General features: G+C 36.8%; 1 long non-coding RNA gene across 2 annotated transcripts; it reads left to right on the top strand.

Annotated features, from left to right (window-relative positions):
- The first annotated feature begins 174 nt into the window (after positions 1–174).
- On the top strand, positions 175–8,531 carry LOC145990358 (uncharacterized). 2 transcript variants are annotated; one of them, XR_014441972.1, is made up of 4 exons: positions 175–450; positions 5,818–5,979; positions 6,579–6,705; positions 8,080–8,531. It is a non-coding gene; the product is annotated as an uncharacterized LOC145990358 (long non-coding RNA). The 2 variants fall into 2 exon arrangements; XR_014441973.1 differs by having other exon boundaries at positions 5,818–5,989.
- The last annotated feature ends 12,362 nt before the right edge of the window (positions 8,532–20,893 follow it).

Raw genomic sequence — 20,893 nt, 5'->3', positions numbered from 1 at the left:
TATTTGCATTCTCTACCACTATCACAGATCAAATAAAGGGGCTCGTTGTTCTGCAGCTATGAACCGAGTGAACCTGTTTGTTACCCCTTAGGCGACTTTCTGAAGCAGATTCCATTCTCAGTATGAGGAACGTTTATATCTGGAAATCTTTGTCAAGAAAAGAGACCTGGGGCCTAAGTCTTGAACTGTCAACACGTTAAGGTCTAACGAGTTCGTGACGTTTTTGTCAAGAAAGGCTAACGAATGCCATTTAGTGTAGTCTCCACTCTTCGTTAACGAATACGGTTACGGACGCGCTAACAGAAAACGAGTGGAACCTACTCACAAGCCAGGCACCTACCGAGTTCGTTCACGGCTGCAGATTTTCAAGATGGACACTATCAGCTGTTGCGGAGGATGGTTTTGAAGAAAGAAGAATTGCAAGCCCACTTCGTTTCAGTCGTATTTCGAGTAAGTACGTCATGTTAGTATGTTATTAATATTATTGGGTATTAACATAAGGGCAATTGGAACAAATCAGGGGGAGAGTGAAATACGTATGTATTGTGAATTGTTGCTACGATGTACAGTCGGAGAAAGAATTACCTGGGCCACGGGACCTAGAATTTTGTAACGTCTTAAAGCCTGTTGTTTATGCAACCCAAATAACAAATTATTCGCTTAAGTTTGTCTGGTGGATCTGAGTTCTCGGGAAGGATTGAGCATTGATAGCATGAGTCATGTCCCAGCAACAACAAACAACAGCTGGGTGCTACGTGGCCTCAAGAAGAACATTTCAGCAAGTGGTTTCTTAACAAGATCTACTCGTAAGAAAATATTCTTCGAGTGATACTAGTCATTGTCAAGAAGGTTCATGAAATGATGGTTCTCATCACAGGCCACATGCCACACGCTAATGGTTTAAGTCCAGTTTATGCACTGGACCTACAGATTAAAGTGGGATCCGAACCAAATGTTCCTCTATCTGGTATTGAATTCGAAAGCCTTTGATTACATGTCGAAGACGTTACCACTACGCCATCGGAGAGGCAATGGAACGCCTTGAGAAAGAGACAAGTGAAACCATATTTGGCGTAAATTTTAAAAATAAGACAATATTTTGTGGTCACAGTTTCGAACCGTGGGAGAGGCATATATATTTTTGTCCCATCGTCCATTTCACGATAATTCTTCCTCACCGACACGATTAACGCCAGTGGGAGAAGAAAAGCGAAGTAAAATAACTGAAACAGAAATAAAAGGAAAAAGCGAAACAAATTTTATCCATAATATTCTGCAGTCTCTTCAGTCGTGTTCAAGGAATCCTACCTTTAAAGGGAGCCGTTATCTCTAACTTGTCTTTTCCCCTTCCTTTGTGCTCTCGATTCCCTCTGTCACGATTGGTCTAAAACTAATTAATGCGACGTTGATTAAACAATCAAAACAACGAAACAATGCACAATCAACTGCTCAACATTCCAATTTTTTTCGAATCGGAAAACAATTGAGATGCAGTAAAATGAAGCAGGAAGCAGTAATAAACTGGGAATTTGTTACGGAAAGAATTAAATCGGTGAAGATGTCCCATTTGATTGGATTTTTGTTATTTAGTGTCGCTATTCTTTCACTTTTGGCAAATAGCGACGATGAAGATGAGTAATGAGTGATGATATGATGACATTGATTAACGGACACTCACCAAGAACACCCATAGCCAAACCGAGATTCGAACCAGGGATCCATGCTGTCGTAGCGCGCTGTGCTAACCACTCCGCCACGGAGGTTACTTAGGAGTGGACATTATACCATATTTTGTGTGCGCAATTGGGATCAATCAATGGAATGACTAGGCATATTATATTATTAATATATTCATATCATAATATCACGTCATATTATTCGGTACGAAGTAACATCATAGACATTCAATCTTGCATTATTGCCTTTCAACTATTTCTTCGACTTCAGGTTAATAACATCAATAAGATAAATTATGAAACAAATGATAATGAATGTGGGATATTGACAGTTATTTCGAATTACCTGACACAAGGAACATTAAGCTGACTCGGTGCGCAAGCTCATTAAGTGGTCAACATTCGATCTCGTCACCAAAGTTCCAGGATTTGAGAACCGTCCTTGTCACAGGTGTTTGAGTATTTCGTCATTAATTTCATGTAATGGTCACTCGTCCGCGACTAGGAAGAAAAGTGATGTTACGTAACAAAACCAATAAAAATAAACATGATCGAAGAGTACTTATTTCATCTCTCACGAAATCTCCTATAAAACCGGGATATATGAAATATATTTATCTTCACATACTTTTTCGATTTCTATATTTAACTGACCGAGAACGGGAGAGCAATTTTCAATTCGAGAAACCTAGAGACGGAGACACTGTCAAGTCTTGTTTCTTTCTTGACATCTCCCTAATTGAGTTGTTGGTCTGTTCGTTATTGGCTTTGTATTGGCAATTGTCATTATTCTTCCCCTGTAGGTAAACCATAACGACGATTTATGATGAAATAAAGCAGATAAAAGGGCAAGAAGAAGAAAGTCATGTCTGCCCGGGACTTCAACCCAGAACCTTAAGTAACGAGATTTGAAATTCTGGAGAAGGCATCTGTGTTTCGCTTGACTTTCTCTTTCCTCAACTTCTGTTATTTTATCATGCACGTATAATTAAAATGGATCTGAGAAAATACGTTGCGATCCATAATTGTGTTGGTTAGATACTATACTGTAAATGTGAACTCCAACATGGAATAAATTATTCCCTTTTGTATGTGGTTGAACATGACATTTTCTTACACTGTGACAATTTCTTTTTTAGTTTTTCTGCACAGATAAGCTAATCTGGACTGGACCATCAGTTTAAAATGACATACGAACTACTACGTGCGTCCACCGTGTATCGAACCTGGGATCCCTTGATTATAAGGTGACGACGTTATCATTACGCCATCGAGGAGAAAATATTATTCACTCGATCTATACAATAATTTATTTAAACATTTACATTTTCGTTTTCGTCTTTCTTTTTTGTTAACTACTCTTCTACGACTCTTTTTTTGTCTTGGAATTTCTTCTTGTTTCGTGAAAAAAATAATACATGCAGGCTGTATACCCCCCCCCCCCCATACAAATAGATAGAAAGCTCACTCTCGAGAACTAATTTATAAATAACGTAACCATTAGGAAACAATTCGAACGTTAACTGATATAACTGCAGATGAAACAATACTTACAGACTCTAATGAAATATCTATTCTTGTATAAGCTCACAGGCAACAGGTATCTGGTGAGTCATTCACTCTTGCTAACTACGAGCGAAGGTCACGGAACCAAAGGGTGGCAAACAGGCGTCTGCTCTACGAAACTAGGGTTAGCAGACTAGGTCCGTGTTCCTGTTATCAATGACGTACGAAATAAGGAGGAACACAGCTTTCATATCAAACTAGACCAGTGTTTTGGTCCCGTCATTGCATGTAAAACACTTTCTCGTCGTGGCCTTCAAGGCCTACGTAAAGGCTTCTCTGCAAGAAAGATATCTTACCATTGAGGGGAGGAAAAGTGTGTGTGTGTGTGTCGAGGTCCTTCAACTTTCGTATTCTTCTTCATTTCAGAACGCGTGCTGTATCGTCGATTTAATCCAATCTATCCGTTGTAGGATTTAGGTTCTGTTTCTGTCCGGTAATTTCAAATTGTCTTCCTGCTTATGTTATTCGCGACGAAGCTTCTGGTTTCGATAATCTGGACAGTAACGGGATTGTGTTGGTTGGTTGATTTGGTGTCTTAAGTCCACTTTATGCACAGTAAGACTAATCGCGAATGCACATACAGTTTAAAGTGGTATCCGAACCACTATGTGCCTACACATTACTTTGCTGCTACATATTTGCATGCTAAGATGAAGGAAATGCTACATTTTCAGTGTGTGGAATTAAGATTTATTTCTGACACGAAGAATCGGAGTAGTGAGAAAAGTATCACCTCACATGTTTGAATTATACCCCCCCCCCCCACATACACACACAGGATATCGGCCGTGGTTTTTATAACGAAATATAACATGGATAAATTGTGTCAAGAAAAACTGGAGCCTATTCACATCCCTACGGAACTTGGAAGAAAGTCCACGTAGAAATTAGAAAGTTCTGTTCCGACAAAATCGGGTCGTAGTAAATTAAAAAGCAAAGTGCTACCTTGTGCTTTGCACCAAGCCATGATGGCGTGTAGGGGGTGCGGAGTTAGGGTTCCACACTTTCTTGCTACGGCCGAAGGTGGTGGGGATAATGTGATCAGCACCACCCCCTGGCCGCCTTTACCCCCCCCCTTAAGTTTCCTACAGGTACCCACTTTATACGACGCTGGGTGGGCGCCGGAGCCACTTGAACAGGTGGACAAAATTCCAATTCTCCCCAGTCGGGATCGAACTCAGATCTCTCGCATGGTAATCAAACTCCCTAATGACCGAGCTACCGCGGCACATATAGTTTAGTAGCCTTTGTAATTAAGGCAAGAATTATTTTAGCGTTTCGTTCAACGATTTTAGGGGAATCATTTTCGGGCATAGGCTATTTTTCTTGTCGGTTCTGCGACCTGGCTTGAGAAAAGGCGATTTTATGACGAACAACATTCCACCTGATGTCACGTGATTTTTCTACATTTCCTGTGTCTGTTGGCTATTCCATGAAAGACGAGTTGCTCCTTGAGACAGACAGAATCACCCGATCACCTAAAGGTGCAATGTGTGTTGCCTACCTTTCAGGCATTATTTACAGCCATTAAAGTCTTATGGGGAAGAACTTTTTTCCACCACTGTACCTAAAGAATTAAATACTTCGTGCCATTTTCCTTCTTATTGTTAATTACATTGTTCCACGTACTTTGTAAGAATTAGAGCTGATATTTTTGCAACATTCCTTAAGCTTAGCAATCGCGAAATAAAATACTACTGCAAAATATATTTTGATACACCTGGGAAATGTATGCTAACATTCCACCCACGTCACATCAAAATGTAAAATAACGATGCCGCACAAAATAAGAACAATTAATTTTCTGCAACATATTGTCCTATTGCAACCAGTAAATGAAATTACGGTACTATAAAATACTTCAATTAGGCACCACTACCATATGTTATATATAGGGGGAAAAAATGGTACGCATGATTTATACAGTACGTGAACTGATGATAAAGATTTTAAAGGAAATTTTGACACTATGTTTTAAGTTGTATTAATTGCAGGTCGAGTGTACTAAATTACGTACACCCTCGAATTTCCAGGAAAAATTCCCCATGGAAAGATTAACTGTTGTTAAGACTATATCAGAAGCTTGGGGGCATAGAAACGTATATTTACAGAGTTACGGACATTAGAATTTATCCCAAATCTATTTTTTTTATCACGACGGGAATGTAAAATTATCTTTTTTTTTATTGTAATCACAAAATCTAACCTAAACGCCTAAGCACCAGTAAAAGTGAAAGTACTCCATTCGGTTGCCCAGACACTGGTGAGAGAAAACCTTTTTTTTTGTGACAAAAATGTCATTAGTAATGTATATATGTGTGTGTGTGTGTGTGTGCATGGGAGGGGGTACTTGGTATACTGTATTCATAACCATCAATTGAAAAGGGGAAAATATTTTTTTTCTATATGAAACCATCAACAGAATGCACTCAGTTTAACTACCTTATGTCATGTTTTGATAGTGGGTAGCATGAATTTATTTTAAGCATGAAAATCTTTGAGTCAGTGGGAACTGTTTGATAGAAGTTTCCTTGTAAGAGAATTTATATTTATTTTTTCTGAAATAATTTTATAGGTGCTAGAAGCTCTCATTTTCACAACATGGAGGTACCAGCCAGATGGTTATAGGTCATTAGCCAGTGTATAGAGCAAGTGTGCAGTGCTATGGTGGTTATTGCTCCTCACAATGGATGAAGTTCCCATTGATACAAGCAGAGCAGCTGGATGTTAAAAGGAGGTAAGATAGTGTACGTTATTTTTGTTTCATTATAATAACACCTATTGACATCCATCATGTGGTGGGTTTTAGACAGCTTCTACAATAAAATGTAATAAAACATAAATACTGAAATGAGTGGCTGACTGGCCATGTAGGTAGGTATATTGTGCAAGTGAACATGTTAGTTTATTTTCAATACTATCCATATAGTTCTGGATTAGCAAACAAATTTGTATCACTTTTTATCTCGTATTCCTATTTGCATGGACAAAACAATACAATTATAATTGTTAAGACAAACCAAATCAAAGGTGCTCATGGCGATAACAGTTCCAGAGTGATATTCTTTTAATATTTTATTATTTTTTATTGGAACACGGTAAAAGGTGAATTTGTGGGGTTTTCAAAACAGTTGCTATTTTCAAATAAATCAGAAGTAAACAACTGAGTAATGTGTAACATCAGATGGATGGTATTTCTCATTCAGAATAACATGAATATATATCTTTTCTTTTAAAAAAATCATTAACTTTGTGCAGTATCTTATTATGATCAATACCTCAACTTGTTAACCCAATTATTTGTGCAAAAGTTACAGTACTTTTCCTCTTTTGCAGATAGCCGATTAAAATGAAAATATTGTGACTACTCTCGGTATCCAGGGTGGACACATGAGGAATTCCAACATCAGATACTTTTGTCAATATAAGAATAAGGCAGGTACAAGGAACACTTGGCTGTTAGGTATGTAGATGTTCTAAGTCTGGAATAATTATTGTTAATAATTTTTCCATGAAGTATTTAAATTGCACTCATCTCATAAATGAACTGCATTATTAAAGATGTGAAGTACTATGTTTAGTACCATTACTGTATTATGAATACATGTGCAGTGTTGTTTCATAATTATCTATATTCTACAGTAAGTCTAGTATTCTCTTCTCTCACCTTTTTATTATTACAAAATGTGCATTATCCGTAAATTTTAAACTTAAACATTTCTGAGTTCTTCAAATGTTATCAAAACGTTTTATTCTTAGATACAAGTAGTAATAATAATAATAAGAAGAAGAAACCCTACCAGTATACAACAAGACCATGCTAGGAACAATTTTATGTAGAAGCATTTTTATTAATAGAAATGTTATGTGAATGTTTCATAACATCATATAACTATTTTTATTCCAGACAATACTTTACATGGAAGCCTTCACATAACATTCACAGTTAGCATAATCTATAATGTTTGCTACACAATGAGCATGTGATTAAATATGATACATGTTTAATTTGGATATGAATAACAAGATTATTGAAATGTAATAGAATTTGTAGAATGTAAATTGAGGATGTTGTAGGCAAGTTTATAAAACACCTAGGATTCATAACACATTAGCCCCGTCTAGTTGACTGCATTTTTTGACTCTCTTTGACTCTCTCACTGAAGCGTCTAGTTGGTTGCACGGTGCAACACTGAGTTGTCTAGTTTGTTGATTTGGAGTCAAGTAGTGTATTTGGTGTCTGCACCATCTGCACTACCTTTCGGACTGGTGTATGGTCACGTGGTGTGTGCTAACTAATCAAATGACCATTCAAAGCAGCAGACAGGTATTTGTTGAATCTTCTTAACTGGAACACTGCTTTCCGTCTAGTTGGTTGAACGTGATTTCCTTGCACTACTCTTGACACTGGATACATCTGCACTGCACAGAGTGTAAAAAAGTGTAGCAACTAGATGGGGCTATTACATGTTCATTTGTTCAACATTCCATTTGCTATGGAAATAGAGCTTTTGTGGAACACTTGCGTATTTTTAGAAGTCAAACATTGACATTGAGATTTGAACAAAAGTACTCAAAATTTCTATAAATGTGGCGCTTTAGAGGATTGCCAAATTTAACATACAGTTTCTTCATAAGAGACTGGGGGAACCATCACCGGATATGTGCACTTTAGATGTTTTCAAGTAAAGGAATAGATTATAGAAGTGCTCATAAGTTAATACTTGAATTCCTGCTGATCCTTTAAAATCTTTTGAGTGAAGTTACTTTCAATTGTTATTGGGATATTTATTATCTACAGTGGAAACTCAGGACAGGCCTTTCTTTATCTTTGCAGGTAACAGTGGGTATCCAGAGGACCATGGGTCATGACACCAATAGATGGTGCTGGTGAAAACACTCTTGAGGTGCATAGCTGTCTAATGCCATTTGGACCATTGGCATCCTAAAACAAAAATGGAGGTGTCTTTTAAAGAACATGGTGCTTCACTATCGCCCTCCTATGGCAACAAAAATCAAAGATGGAGGGATGGAAGAAAATTCAGTTTTCCCATCCACTGTCAACTCTGCATGTGTGTGTGTGTGAATCTTCAGATGTGCTTTAATGTTATTAAGTTTGTGTGAAAAAGGTTTTCTGTGACATTCTTTTTGAAATATAACATTGTAACGGTACACCAGAACTTTATTTCAATATTGTTAGCAGTGCCAATTCCTCACTTCTTTCATTTAATTATTGAATACTTTAAATGGTTCACTTATTTATTTTTACTACCTGCTGGATAGTTTTTTTTGAAGATTGGGACTCAACCAACAGAAAACTAAATATCTGCTTGAGCCAGAATTTTCAGATAATTTTTCAGTAAAATGCACATCAGCCATTTCATATGGCTTGGATGGCTGTTACCTTAAAATATATTTCTTTAAAGAAAGGAGATTTATATTTTCATATGCAAGATGAAACATGAAAAGGTTTATTTTATTCTGTTTAAAGCGTCCCCTTTGCAACAGTTTTTAAGCCTTGTTTGTCGTTATGAAATATCAATGTACTTCATTGCCTTAGTTACTTTTGCCATAAAGTAGTGTGTTGTTGTAGAAGATTGTTATTGCAAGAGCTGTAACAGAACACACAAAAGGGTTTTCCTGAAGTTTTAAAAAGCTGATATTACATGCAAAGTTCCCATGTTGTCAGTTTTTTTCTTTTTAACTATGCCTTTTCTGTGTACAAAAGGTCTGCATCAGTGTGTATCTGATTTCATGAATACATGTTTCATAATGTACACAATCACCTCCCACTTGATTTAGGAAAGTTTCGTTGCAAATATATTTTTCAGTGCTGTTCTATCTGAAATTGGTTTACTTTACTCATTTGCTCACTGACAGTTCAAGCCTCTTCATTGGTGTATTGGAAATGTTGCATGTTGCCATCTTGTAATCAAGGGATTCCATGTTCAATACTCAGCAGATGCCACTTTAAACTGTAGCTTCTTTGTGCATAAAGACGACCTCATGTCATATGTTGCCGTGTGAGAACCAGAGGAACGCAACTCTAAAAAAGCCGTGTTTGGAGTCAGATTCACCCATGTCCAGCTTTTCTCATTAGTGGTAAAGAGGATTTAAGTATCTTCAAATTACTGACTTTTTTATATTCAGACATAATCACTCGTGAAAATTACATAAATTTAAGTTAGGTCCAACTGGTTCTCGTACAACAATATTGCAATAGTCATTAATGGGAGGACTTCTTTGAACAGTCTCCCCATTAATAGATTAGTCAAATATTAATTACCTCAACATCAAGGGGAGTCCGGATTTAATTTTAAATCTCCTGAGAGACTTTTTTTTTATTATTATTATTTTTACCTTTTGATGCTATACTTCCATTTGCATACGGCATCCACAATAATTTTTGTTACATCATCTACTTCAAATGGTAGGGGTGCTTCCCCAATGGCATAGTTGTAACATATTTGCTTTGCAATCAAGGGGTTCCAAGTTTGAGAACCGGTGAGGCATAGTGGTTCGGATCCTACTTTAAACTGTAGGTCCAGTCCCAATTAGCCTATCTGTGCACAAAAGTTGACTTAAAACTCCACTCCACTCAAAGAGTAAGGGAAATCCTACACTAAGATTGTCATTATAATTCATAAATCTTTTCACATCACTGTCTCGGTACTATAACAACTGAAATAAATAGTTTTGAGGAATTATAGTTGTTGTACCAATCATTAAATAGCATCTAGGAATGCAAAATTTACATGTTAGAGACATCATAATTGACTGAAAATGTATGAAATGGAAAAACATGTCTTTGGTATTATGTGCCAATGCTCACAGAGTTTCCAAAAAAAAACAACTCTGTATTGCACTCCCATAATTTCCACAACTTGGATCTCTGTGTAAATTTACAATGCCAGTTCTGTAACTTCTTGGTTCTGTTAGGCATTAATACGTTACAGCATACAATTTGTCATGCAATTACTGTGTTCTTCCTGCAATGGAGGTGCCATCTAGTTAAGCATATTCACAGCTTGCCATAAGCTATTGCATATAACTAGCTAAGGATATTAACACCTCCAGAAATGTTAACTTGATGGTAAGTAGATAGGTTGAGGTACACAATGAAGATTGTGTGGCTGTCATAAACTTCCAGAAGTAACAATTTTCATTTTTGACAAAGCACCTTTATGAAATCAGTAAGTATATGTTCAGATTTTTTTCCCCTTACAGGCCTCAGATTTTTGTCATGTTTTTATCCTAGCTTATTTCTCGACACCAAATTAAATTTCCTATCTTGTGTGAACGCTATGATGATGCTGTTATTTGTCATGTAAATGCATAAAAAACCTAAGGCATATTTTTTAGCAAATTCATTGTATGACAGCATATTTTTGTCATTTTTGAGGTATGTTTTCTGTACATTTCACTGAGGAAAATCACACTTGAATTGGTAATGCAAAGAAATTCTGTATACTTCCATCTCCATTCAATAAATTATGAATTAGTGAGGGGAGGAACCTGGATTTACCAGGAATGTGCCATAAAAGAATTACATCAAAAGGTTGCTTTTGCACTTTAATGTTATGTCAACGATGGATAACTCCTGTATTTCCCAATGTTTGATGTGTTCGTTCGATTTTTCAATATTTTTTTACATGTTTTTTACAATGCTCATAGAAAATCAGCCCTCATTCACAAACTCCCACAATTACCTACCGAAAATCAATATTCTGCCATTAATAGAGAAGTTGGCAACGGTTCCGAATGTTGAATGATATTCTTTTCTTTTTTCTTTCTTTTTCATTTTTGCAAATTTTATAGATGTATTAGAAAGTAGTTTGGAATACTGGAAACAATATGTGAAGGTAAGTTTGAAGCTTGGAGAAATGAATTAGCACTGATAAATTCTACACAAATTATTATTTACCTGAGATACTTCGATTTTTAAAGGAGCTTACACGAGTAGCTGTGATTTGCAGCAAATAATCATTCTTGGTTTCCGGTTATGTAAGACATGGAGTTTTAGCAGATTTTCATCAAGGTTCGAAGGGAGTTTTGTGCTTGAGACTGGATGTTTTGTTCACTTAGAGATATTGTTATAATGCTAAGAATCCTAAACCTGACTAACCCAACCTTACAACGAAAGTATTTAGGAATGTTTTATTAATTCTAAGAGCCTTAAATCTAACCTGCTTAACCTAAAACGTAAGATACCAATCAGCTATTTGTATCAAAGACAAGCAAAACATTCATTTTAGGAATATGTGTGTATTTTTGCCCTTACAATTTCGTAAAATATTATTTACCAAGAAAAACCTAACCTTCAATATGTTGCAATATATATATATATATATATACTCCCAAACAATCATGTAGGTATGTGTGGAAGGGAAAAATCGTTCTTCACACGAGATGCAGCAAGAAATCACTAAAACTATAAAGAATGTGTGGTAACGATGTGTTAATACAGATAAAAAAATCGAGCCGTGTAAAAAATACCATTGCACCATTAATTTTGAATTAAACGATCGGAACTTGGACCGAGAAGTTATCACATATTTGAAACAAATCTTTTCATAATAAATTTGAAAGAAACAACCCCCCCCTCTCCCTGCCTTCTATGCAGTTAAGAAAACTACTATTACAGCTTTAAAAAATATTGGGCTGGACATTCATAACATTGTACAACTTTTTTCTTCATTTTTTAAGTCTCGACGTTATTAACTAATTTGGTAAGTGCATAGATTTGTTTTATTTTTTCTTCCGAAAAATCCTCATGGAGTGCCACTCACATACATGAATATTATCTATTCGAATAAACTCACTATTTATTTTTCCGTGCAGTTTTACATTTAAGATCAATTTCGACATTTGGGCAACTTCATAAGACAGTAAACAAACCACAATCGATTTTTAGGAAGATCGATCGATTCTTCACGACTCTCGATTTCAATTCTCGCCATCTGATTGGTTCTTTGGGTGTAGCCTCTACGACAAACTTGTTTTGAGTGCATCACAGACTATATTCTCAGTCGTTAGCGAGAACTCGTAAGCCATCGAAGTCGGCACTCGTTAACGACCAGTCAGGACTACGATTTTCTCTCCGACCACGAGTTGGGGAGATAACGAAATGGTCGTTTCCGTGCTCACGTATTGAGAGTCGGGACTAAGCACCCTGGCCACAGATTCTGGTCCTGGGAAGGATTAAATGCGCTCTCCCCCTCCCCTGCTCTTTTTACAAGGAAACGAGGAGATAGTTGGCGTCTGTGCTTTCAGTCAGCCTTGAAAATTTGGCGTAGGTGATTCCACGAAAATTTTTAAAAGTTTCCAAATGTAGCTCTTCTCCCACGCCACTAATATTCAAGTTTGCAATTTAAGTGTCGTAAAGTAACTGTTACTTGTAACTAGTTGCTTCCAATCAATGCTTCATATCGACGGAGTGTTTCTTTCAGGGTGCGGCACTATTATGGGGGAATATTCCTCGTTTAAACCCCCTCCACGAAAAAATAAAATCTGCGTATGCCCATGTCCCGTCTCGTCTCGTCTCGAAAACGAGACGAGACACGAGTCGGGACAGACCCTTTAAAATTCGAGACGAGACGGAATGTCTGTCTCGTCTCGTTTTCGAGACGGGACGGGACGGCTCGTGAAAAGTCTCGTCTCGTCTCGAAAGTCTCGAGAAAATAAAAGCAAAGAATTTAATCAGTTGTCAATGCTTATTAAGTTGGAATAATTTTTGTCATTAGAAACGTCGACAAGCGTGTATTACGTAAAAAGAAGGCTCTCCTAGAAAGAGTATTGAATGAATAGCTATAAACTTATTTTCGGCACTCTTCAAAACACAGCGTTATTCCTAATTTGTCAATTTATTCCAGGTTAATAATTGTATGTTATGATAATACTCCAGATTTTAATTTCAATTTCCTTTATTAAAGGGCGAGGTTCAGCCTGCGGCTGTTCTACCACCTAAATACTATGATACTAATACAATGCTGAATAACTTATTCAGATATCTATTTTGTGACTCGATAAGTTCCTCGAATGATCAGTTTTCGAAAATATTGCAAACTGTAGGAGTCAAGTTTAGTCAGTATCTTGGCGGGTTGTGTTTGTATTTGAGTGTCAGCCCTAGTTGGGCTCTGACTCATTATTTTCATTGCACTGACGACATACGTAGCAGCATTGTCTTTGTTATTTTAGTCCTCCCCGAAACTGTCGCAGTTTGGAGGAAGAAAATTGCATGCTTATATAATATCTTGCTTCGGATCAGATGAGCATTGTTGCATTCTGCAATATACACAAAAGAGCCAGCAAGGACAACAAAGCATTTCTTGATGATTCTTAACTAAGCTAAAAACATGTCACTTGCCTTCCTTATTTATTCTTAAAAAAAAACCTGACAGTGGTGTAGGCAATATAATGTAGGATTTTATTTTTGTGTGGCTTTAATGAAATCTAGATCTTTTCTGCAGTGACGGCGGTAGCCTGATATAAGTGGGGGGGCTACAGATTTCAGTTTCAAATTCTGGGTGGGCTAACTAACATGGGCGTAACTGAGGTCTAACTTGGGGGGTGTAGAATAGAAAAGTTTTCCATCCCATAGAAATAATGTCCAGAACAACTGGGTAAATAACTATTACATTTGAGAAATCATAAAAATCACTCCTTATTTCTTGTTCCTTAGGTTCCAGGAGGTTAACAAAAATACCTCTGTAAATTTTAACATAAATTTTGGGACGTAAATGATTGCCCTTTGACCTCGCTAAGTTATGCCTATGTTAACTAATACCAGATAAAAGATGTTTTACCAATGACATATTTTACAGCCAGACCCAAAGATAAATCGCTATCTGAGATTCATTCTGTTCCATCATATTCAAAACAACTCTTACGCACAATCTAAAAGGCTAAATAATATACCATACATATATTTTCTTTATTTTCTCAAGGCATTATTTAGCGGAATAATGCCACAGACTTACTATTCATATTAACATAAAAATACACCATAAAAACTACACTCACTCTCAACCCTCTGGATATAGTACAGGTAACACTATTTCTGTGGAGAGCGTGCAGCTACTGTTTTTGCTGAAATGAAAAATGAACCACATCAAGAAACTACAATAAGATACGTCTTTTTAGGTGGGAGGCAGCTGCAAAATTATCCACAAAGTTTTCGCAAACTTTTTCTCATTGGAGAGAATTAGATAGAGCACTTAAAATTTCGTTATCAAGCCGATTATGAAGGTAACACTTGATTTGCCGCAAACTGGAAAATTTTCTTTCACATCCAGCTATTGATGGAGTATGGACATTACAATAGCACAAAGCTTCTAACAACCACCTCACTGTCGCTGAATACATCCACCTAACCATGTAGGCAGCAGAGTATCATGTTATTTTAGTAGTCAGTTGGCGACTTGTGATTGACCAGTTACTTCGTATCAAACGATCAGCGTTCATTGTTGATCCAATCAGATATACCGGATCCCCCCTCCCCAATACACCTATGCGATTTTGGAACACACCGTAATAAAGTAATCCTGTGATCTTACTAACGTAGGACATGCACTTGAACATTGTAATGGTCCTGCCCCAATGGAAGTTTTATAATTGAAACTATTATGTAAGTGGCTGAGGAGAGGGCCGAGAGCCGATTTGACGGTGGAGGGACTTCAGCCCCTTGTATCACCATCCCTGCTTTTCTGAAATCTAAATGCTGCTTATACAGTCACATAGTAAAAATCCCTGCATTCAGGTCATAAAACGGCAAGGATCTCCAATTACCGCTACAGCGGGGGTGGGAGAAAACCCTAGTTCAGTCAACAGTTAGCATTCGTTGCTGTTGGGTGGTAGTCGTATTGTGTGATCATATGTTTTCTGTGAGTATTATTTTGTGTTTTGTTACTTTTTACCAACTGTGTAAAAAGAAAAGAAACATGAGTCCACCAACAAAAAAAAACTTCTGTTATAATATCAAGTGTAACTTGTTCAAGTTTTTAAATGCCTACTTATTCATTATGAAAATATGGGTTTAATTTCTAGTCTATCAAATATATATATATATATATATATATATATATATATATACTATATCAGACAAGTATCTAGAAATATATTTCGGAGGGATCCGAACCAAGTGTTCCATAATAATAATAAGAAGAAGAAAAATGTATTATAGTATATATAGTATTAATTAAAATATTCATTTTTTTTACATAAATAGGCAAAAAGCCGGTATGAGGATAGTGCAGCACGTATTCATTACCAGCTTACATATAGTCAAGCTCGGTAAAATTTGTAAAAAAACCGACGTGCAAGGATGTATTGAGGGGGAGGGGGTCCAGGGGGTACGCACCCCTCCGAAAGACTTATTAAGTACAAAAATTAAATAATGTAAATATACTCGTTTAACATTTGTTGTATTATTTCCTCTGAACTTATTCGAAGACAAGGATCATATTGGGATCATACGGCTTTGAATGACATTACAAAGAAAATTTATGTACACTACTACTCAAAATAATATGCATAAAATATTAATCATAAACTTATTACTTTTCTCAAACCACATGTAACATCATTTTTGTTATTCGATAAATATTCAATTATTCATCTATTTGACATTAATTTCAATGCTAGGGTACTTGTTTTTACTTATATTATTCTGATCTTAACTACAGGTAAGCTATTATCTCTTTACCTATTCGTGTATTAATAATATAATATTAATTTATGTATTGTAATTTGTATTAATTTGATTTAATATAATTATTTTAATTGAAACATTATTATTATCCCTGAGACACTAGCTTCGGACACCCCCCAAAACGTATTTCTAGATACGTTCCTGTCGACGTGGTAAGGAAATTAATGTTAAATAGATAACGAATTGAATATTTATTGAATATCAAAAAGGATTTTAGATCCAGTTGAAGAAAAAGTTTATTGGATGCAGGTAGGGACCCCACACATTCTCGATCTCGGTCATTTTGAAGGCAATGTGATCAGTACCACGCTCCGACCGCCTTTACCTCCCAGGCACCCTATTGATTTGAAGCTAGGTGAGCCCCAGAGCCGCTTTATGCGTGGCTTGTCGGAAAAGTTGAGACCTTAGATCATCCACACCGGGAACCGAACGCGGGTCTCCCGCGTGGAAGTCAGACACCCCACCGACTAGACCACCGCGGCTCCTGACTAATCACGTCTGTCGTATACAAATCTAATTTGTATGGATGAATTCCTATACATTAATGAATACGAATACACTTTGTTTCTGTTGCTTTCTATTTTTCATCGAGCAACGAAGAAAAACAACAGTCGGAAAGCACAGCCAAAAAAGATCCCTTTTCCTTACTAAACTCAAATATTATCTTCAAACTTTCAATGTGATTGGTTGTTACCACAGCATCAGCCAGAGAAACCATTTGTAATTAGAGTCCGGTCTAGGCCTCCCCGATGGGTAGTCGGCCTTGGTGGCGGAGTGGTTAGCACAGCGCGCTACAACGCCAGGGGTTCCGGGTTCGGATCCCGGCTAGGACATGGATGTTTGCGTTTGTACGTAATGAGAAAAAACAAGGATACAGTAAAAAATGGTATGTGAGAAAGGAGCGAATGACAGGGGATACTAACACATAGGGGTATTTATTTTTAAAAGATGGCGCAGTGGTTTTAATCAAGGGGTCCCGGGTTCGATACCAGGTGGAAGCACATAGTGGTTCAGATGCCATTTTAAATTGTATGTCGTCCCGACTAGCCTTACTGTGCACAAAGTGGACTTAAAACGCTAATTCAATCAATGAATCCTAGGACAACTTCTTTGAGAACAATTTAAAACTTTACTGGAAACGTTTATGAAAGCAAAGGGGGAAAATGACTTTTGTTTGATTTTCTATATTAATGTAGTTTGTTGTTTGTTTAGCCTTTAAAGAAAAAACTGAAATGTGTTCAGCGTCTTTAAGAGTGAAATTATTGCTATCGATCCACCAAGGCATTTGAAACCTTGGCATGGAAGTAATGACGCTAGTGATGTCATGGGAAGCCTGTAGTTCACATGTTTTCGGAGGTTTCAGAAGTCTTGTGTGTGGTCGGTCTACACAATTTATTCTCATTACACTTTCAATGTAAGAGAAATTCCACATAAAATAGTGCAATCTAATGAACTGAGCCTCAAAAAAGTTTTTGTAGTCTTGCTATGGAAGAATCTTATTTTTGACATGTAACCTCCCTTGCCGTTTGTAATTCCCATAACTTCCCCTTACTTTGTTATCCCTTCCTTCGTTTCGCTTAAAGAAAAAAATATGTTTTCCATAAAACAAATTACAAACTAAATTCAGTGAACAATGTCTTCAGACAGTCCCGTAGCTAGACTTTTTTGGCGCCCTAGACAGGATTATGGTTTGGAGCCTTTTTCCCCCGCACTATAATGCACCAATATTTTATGCTCGTTCTTCGATATTTTCTTATGCCATGGTTTGTGATATTACATCCTACAAAATTTGAAACGAGGAAGCAAAGAAAAAGTAATTGAAAATAATATAGATATTATTTAAAGATTCATTGTTTACATTTCTGATTCAAGATAAGTTTGGCATATTTAAGAATATTTCAGGTATGTCTTAGTGACTGAAGAACATATTTTAAAACGTACTATTACTACTACTACTTTGGGGAACAGAAAATTTCAGCAGTATGCTAATGCAAATTTCTCCGTCGCATATTCTGACTTTGTTGTTTGGAAAAAAAAAAGAAAGAAGAAAAACAACTTTGAATGGCGCCCTTCAGCCCCCCCAGCGTACCCCTCGCAACCCCGCTGTATGCAGATGCAAACAACGTTCCATGAACATAAAATTTTAATTAGGAAAGATTGTGGAGACTTAGTAGCTCTGGACTCTGTTTTCTTTAAAATATAAATAAAATAATGTGAATGTAAATATAATATTTCAATAAGGTCAATGTTCTGTGTTGTTGTTTAAACATTTGCGTTGGACCACCATGGTTATATAGGACAGGACCTACATGCAGTTTTATGTTGGATCCAAACCACTTGCCGAGTTGTATGTAGTAGTGGTTAACACCTTGCCATGACACCAGAGCACCAGGATTCGAATCCTGGCCTGGAAATGGGAGTTCTCTGTGAGTGTCTCTCTATCAATTTCATCATATCCTCATCTTCGCGATTAAACAAATATTGAAATATTTAATATTATTAACTCTTTTATTCACATTCGTTTCTTGTGTAAAATTGATCACATTAGAATAAAAGAAAGAAAATCAGCCTACATTAGCAATATAACTGCATGTTCAATCATCACATGTCCGATAGAGAAATTAAACCGAAGTTTAAAAAGGTGGCATGGAGCCTGCCGTGAAAAGGAAATTTCCGCCCTAACACAGTTGAATTTCTTGTTTGTGGCCCCCCAACCTTCTATCGCTGCCCTGTCATAAACTCCATTCTTCGAGTGAGTACAGGAAGCATCATTGTGATTCTTTGCATTGAAGCCGAGCGCCGGGGTCTGAAATTTGACGATGTGGAATTTACGATGGAGCTAAATTGAGAACAAATAACAAGAGGAGGATAGACCGTGGCAGGGAAACTTGTCCCGTTCGGCATATTGTCTTTTGTGTGAACCTGATCCGCAGCAAAAATAGAAATAAAGATCTGGAGATACTTTTATTTCCGCTTTCTTAAAACCCAGAGGTGGAGCAGATTTTGCGGATTTTAGCACTATGCCAATGAACTGAAAAAGACTAACCCGAGACGGTGTGTGAAGAGCGAATGAGTCCCCCTGTAGTCAAGGTCCTTTGACCTGCTTCCCGCCCGCTTTTTTTTTTTTGGGGGGGGGGAAGTAGAGGTCGAAGAACCTTCTTCTGTAGTTGCTAATGTTTTCGCCCTTTAGGGGGAGCGGTGTGCATGGGATTTTTCGAATGTCTCTACCGATGCTTCAGGAGCAGTTAACTTTTTTGTATTTTGATTTGATTTATTTAATTTTACTTCGCGTTTTGTGCCTCTTGGCTAATTTGCGAAGATGGGGATGAGTGATGAAATGATGAAATTGATGAATGGACATTCACAAATAACCATGCCCGAGCGGGATTCGAACCCGGGACCCTTGGCGTCGCAGCGCGATGTGCTAACCACTCAGCCACAGGGTCCGGCAGGAGCAGTTAACTGAAATAAATTCCTCCCACAAGCACTTAGAACAATACTTACATTCTAACAATCTATTGACAGACAGACAGTTTGCTTTTAGAAAAAATCGCTCGACAGAATTACACGTGCGTGAACTGATACATAACTGGAGAAATATATTAGATCGTAAAGGAAAGCAATACATTGGCATTATTTCTCTAGACATCAGTAAAGCATTCGACAGTGTTCAACCAAATTTATTAATATACAAATTACATCAGCAATTCAATTTCTCTGCCGCTGCATGCAACTGGATCGAAAGTTATTTATGGAATAGATGTAAAATGTATCTCTCGGTGTACCACAGGGATCTATTCGAGGTCCTAAACTGTTTAACATGTTTGTGAATGACATCCCAGACAGGGAATTTGGGTTTGAATTATATTTGTACGCAGATGACTGTCTCCTGTACTGCGCGTCAAGCAAATTAGAAGAAGTAATTGCAAATATTGAAAAAAGCATGCCCGAAGTTCTTGAGTGGTATCAATCTAACATGTTGAAAGTGAACGAGTCTAAGACGCAAGTATTAATACTATCCAGTGAAAACAGTAACAATACGATAATTGACAACATTAAAATAGGAAATTCCAATATAAAACCACGTGAATCTCTAAAGTATCTCGGTATGCACCTAGATAAGAATTTATCCTTTTGACAACATGTGAAAAAAATGTGTGCGCTTGCAGCACCTAGAATGAAGCAGTTTCAATGTGTCTGCAAATATGTACACCTTGCTCACAAATTAGCGTTCTACAAAGCATTTATTAGGCCGTTACTTGAATACTGTTCCTCAGTACTGTATGGGATTAATAGAAATAACACCACTAAACTAGAGAAAATGCAAAATTGGGCTATTCGTAGCATAAGAAATACGGCGCACACGACCTCACGTGCAAGCAGAAAAGAGCTCCAATTACGCACCCTGGAATCCAGAAGAAAATATCCATTTCTACTAAAAATTCACCAGGCAATTAACACGCACCACCACTTAAAGGAAAAAGTAATGATATCTAGTAACATACATTATCCCAATCTGCGATCCAACAACACCAACAGTATCCGAGTACCAAAATGTAACAAGGCAAGATACGGATCAAAATCCCTGTCATCTCTGGCAAGTAAAGCGTGGAATCAACTGCCTGTAAATTGCAGAAAGGAGAGAAATTTGGCCAAATTTAAACGACAGATTAGGACATTAATCTATGAATACTGACACTGTGCCTATTCTACGTCATTTCCTCCTTCATAAAACGTAGCTGCAAAAAATGTTTATTTTATTATATTTCTTATATTTTTCAATTATATAAATTTATAATATTCCATTTTATGTATACTTATAAACAAATAGCGTAACTGTATATTAATTCATGTAGGGCAAAAAGCTGTTTTTGTAGTTCGGAATCAATGTAAAAAAATGTAATCTTAATTGTAACCCCAATTTAAAAATAATAAATAATAA

Source organism: Lepisma saccharinum, chromosome 7 (genome assembly GCF_977018435.1).
Source record: "Lepisma saccharinum chromosome 7, izLepSacc3.1, whole genome shotgun sequence".
In the NCBI taxonomy this organism is placed as follows: Eukaryota; Metazoa; Arthropoda; class Insecta; order Zygentoma; family Lepismatidae; genus Lepisma; species Lepisma saccharinum.
Note: the sequence above shows the minus strand (reverse complement) of the source record. Positions and strands in the feature narration are given on the sequence as shown.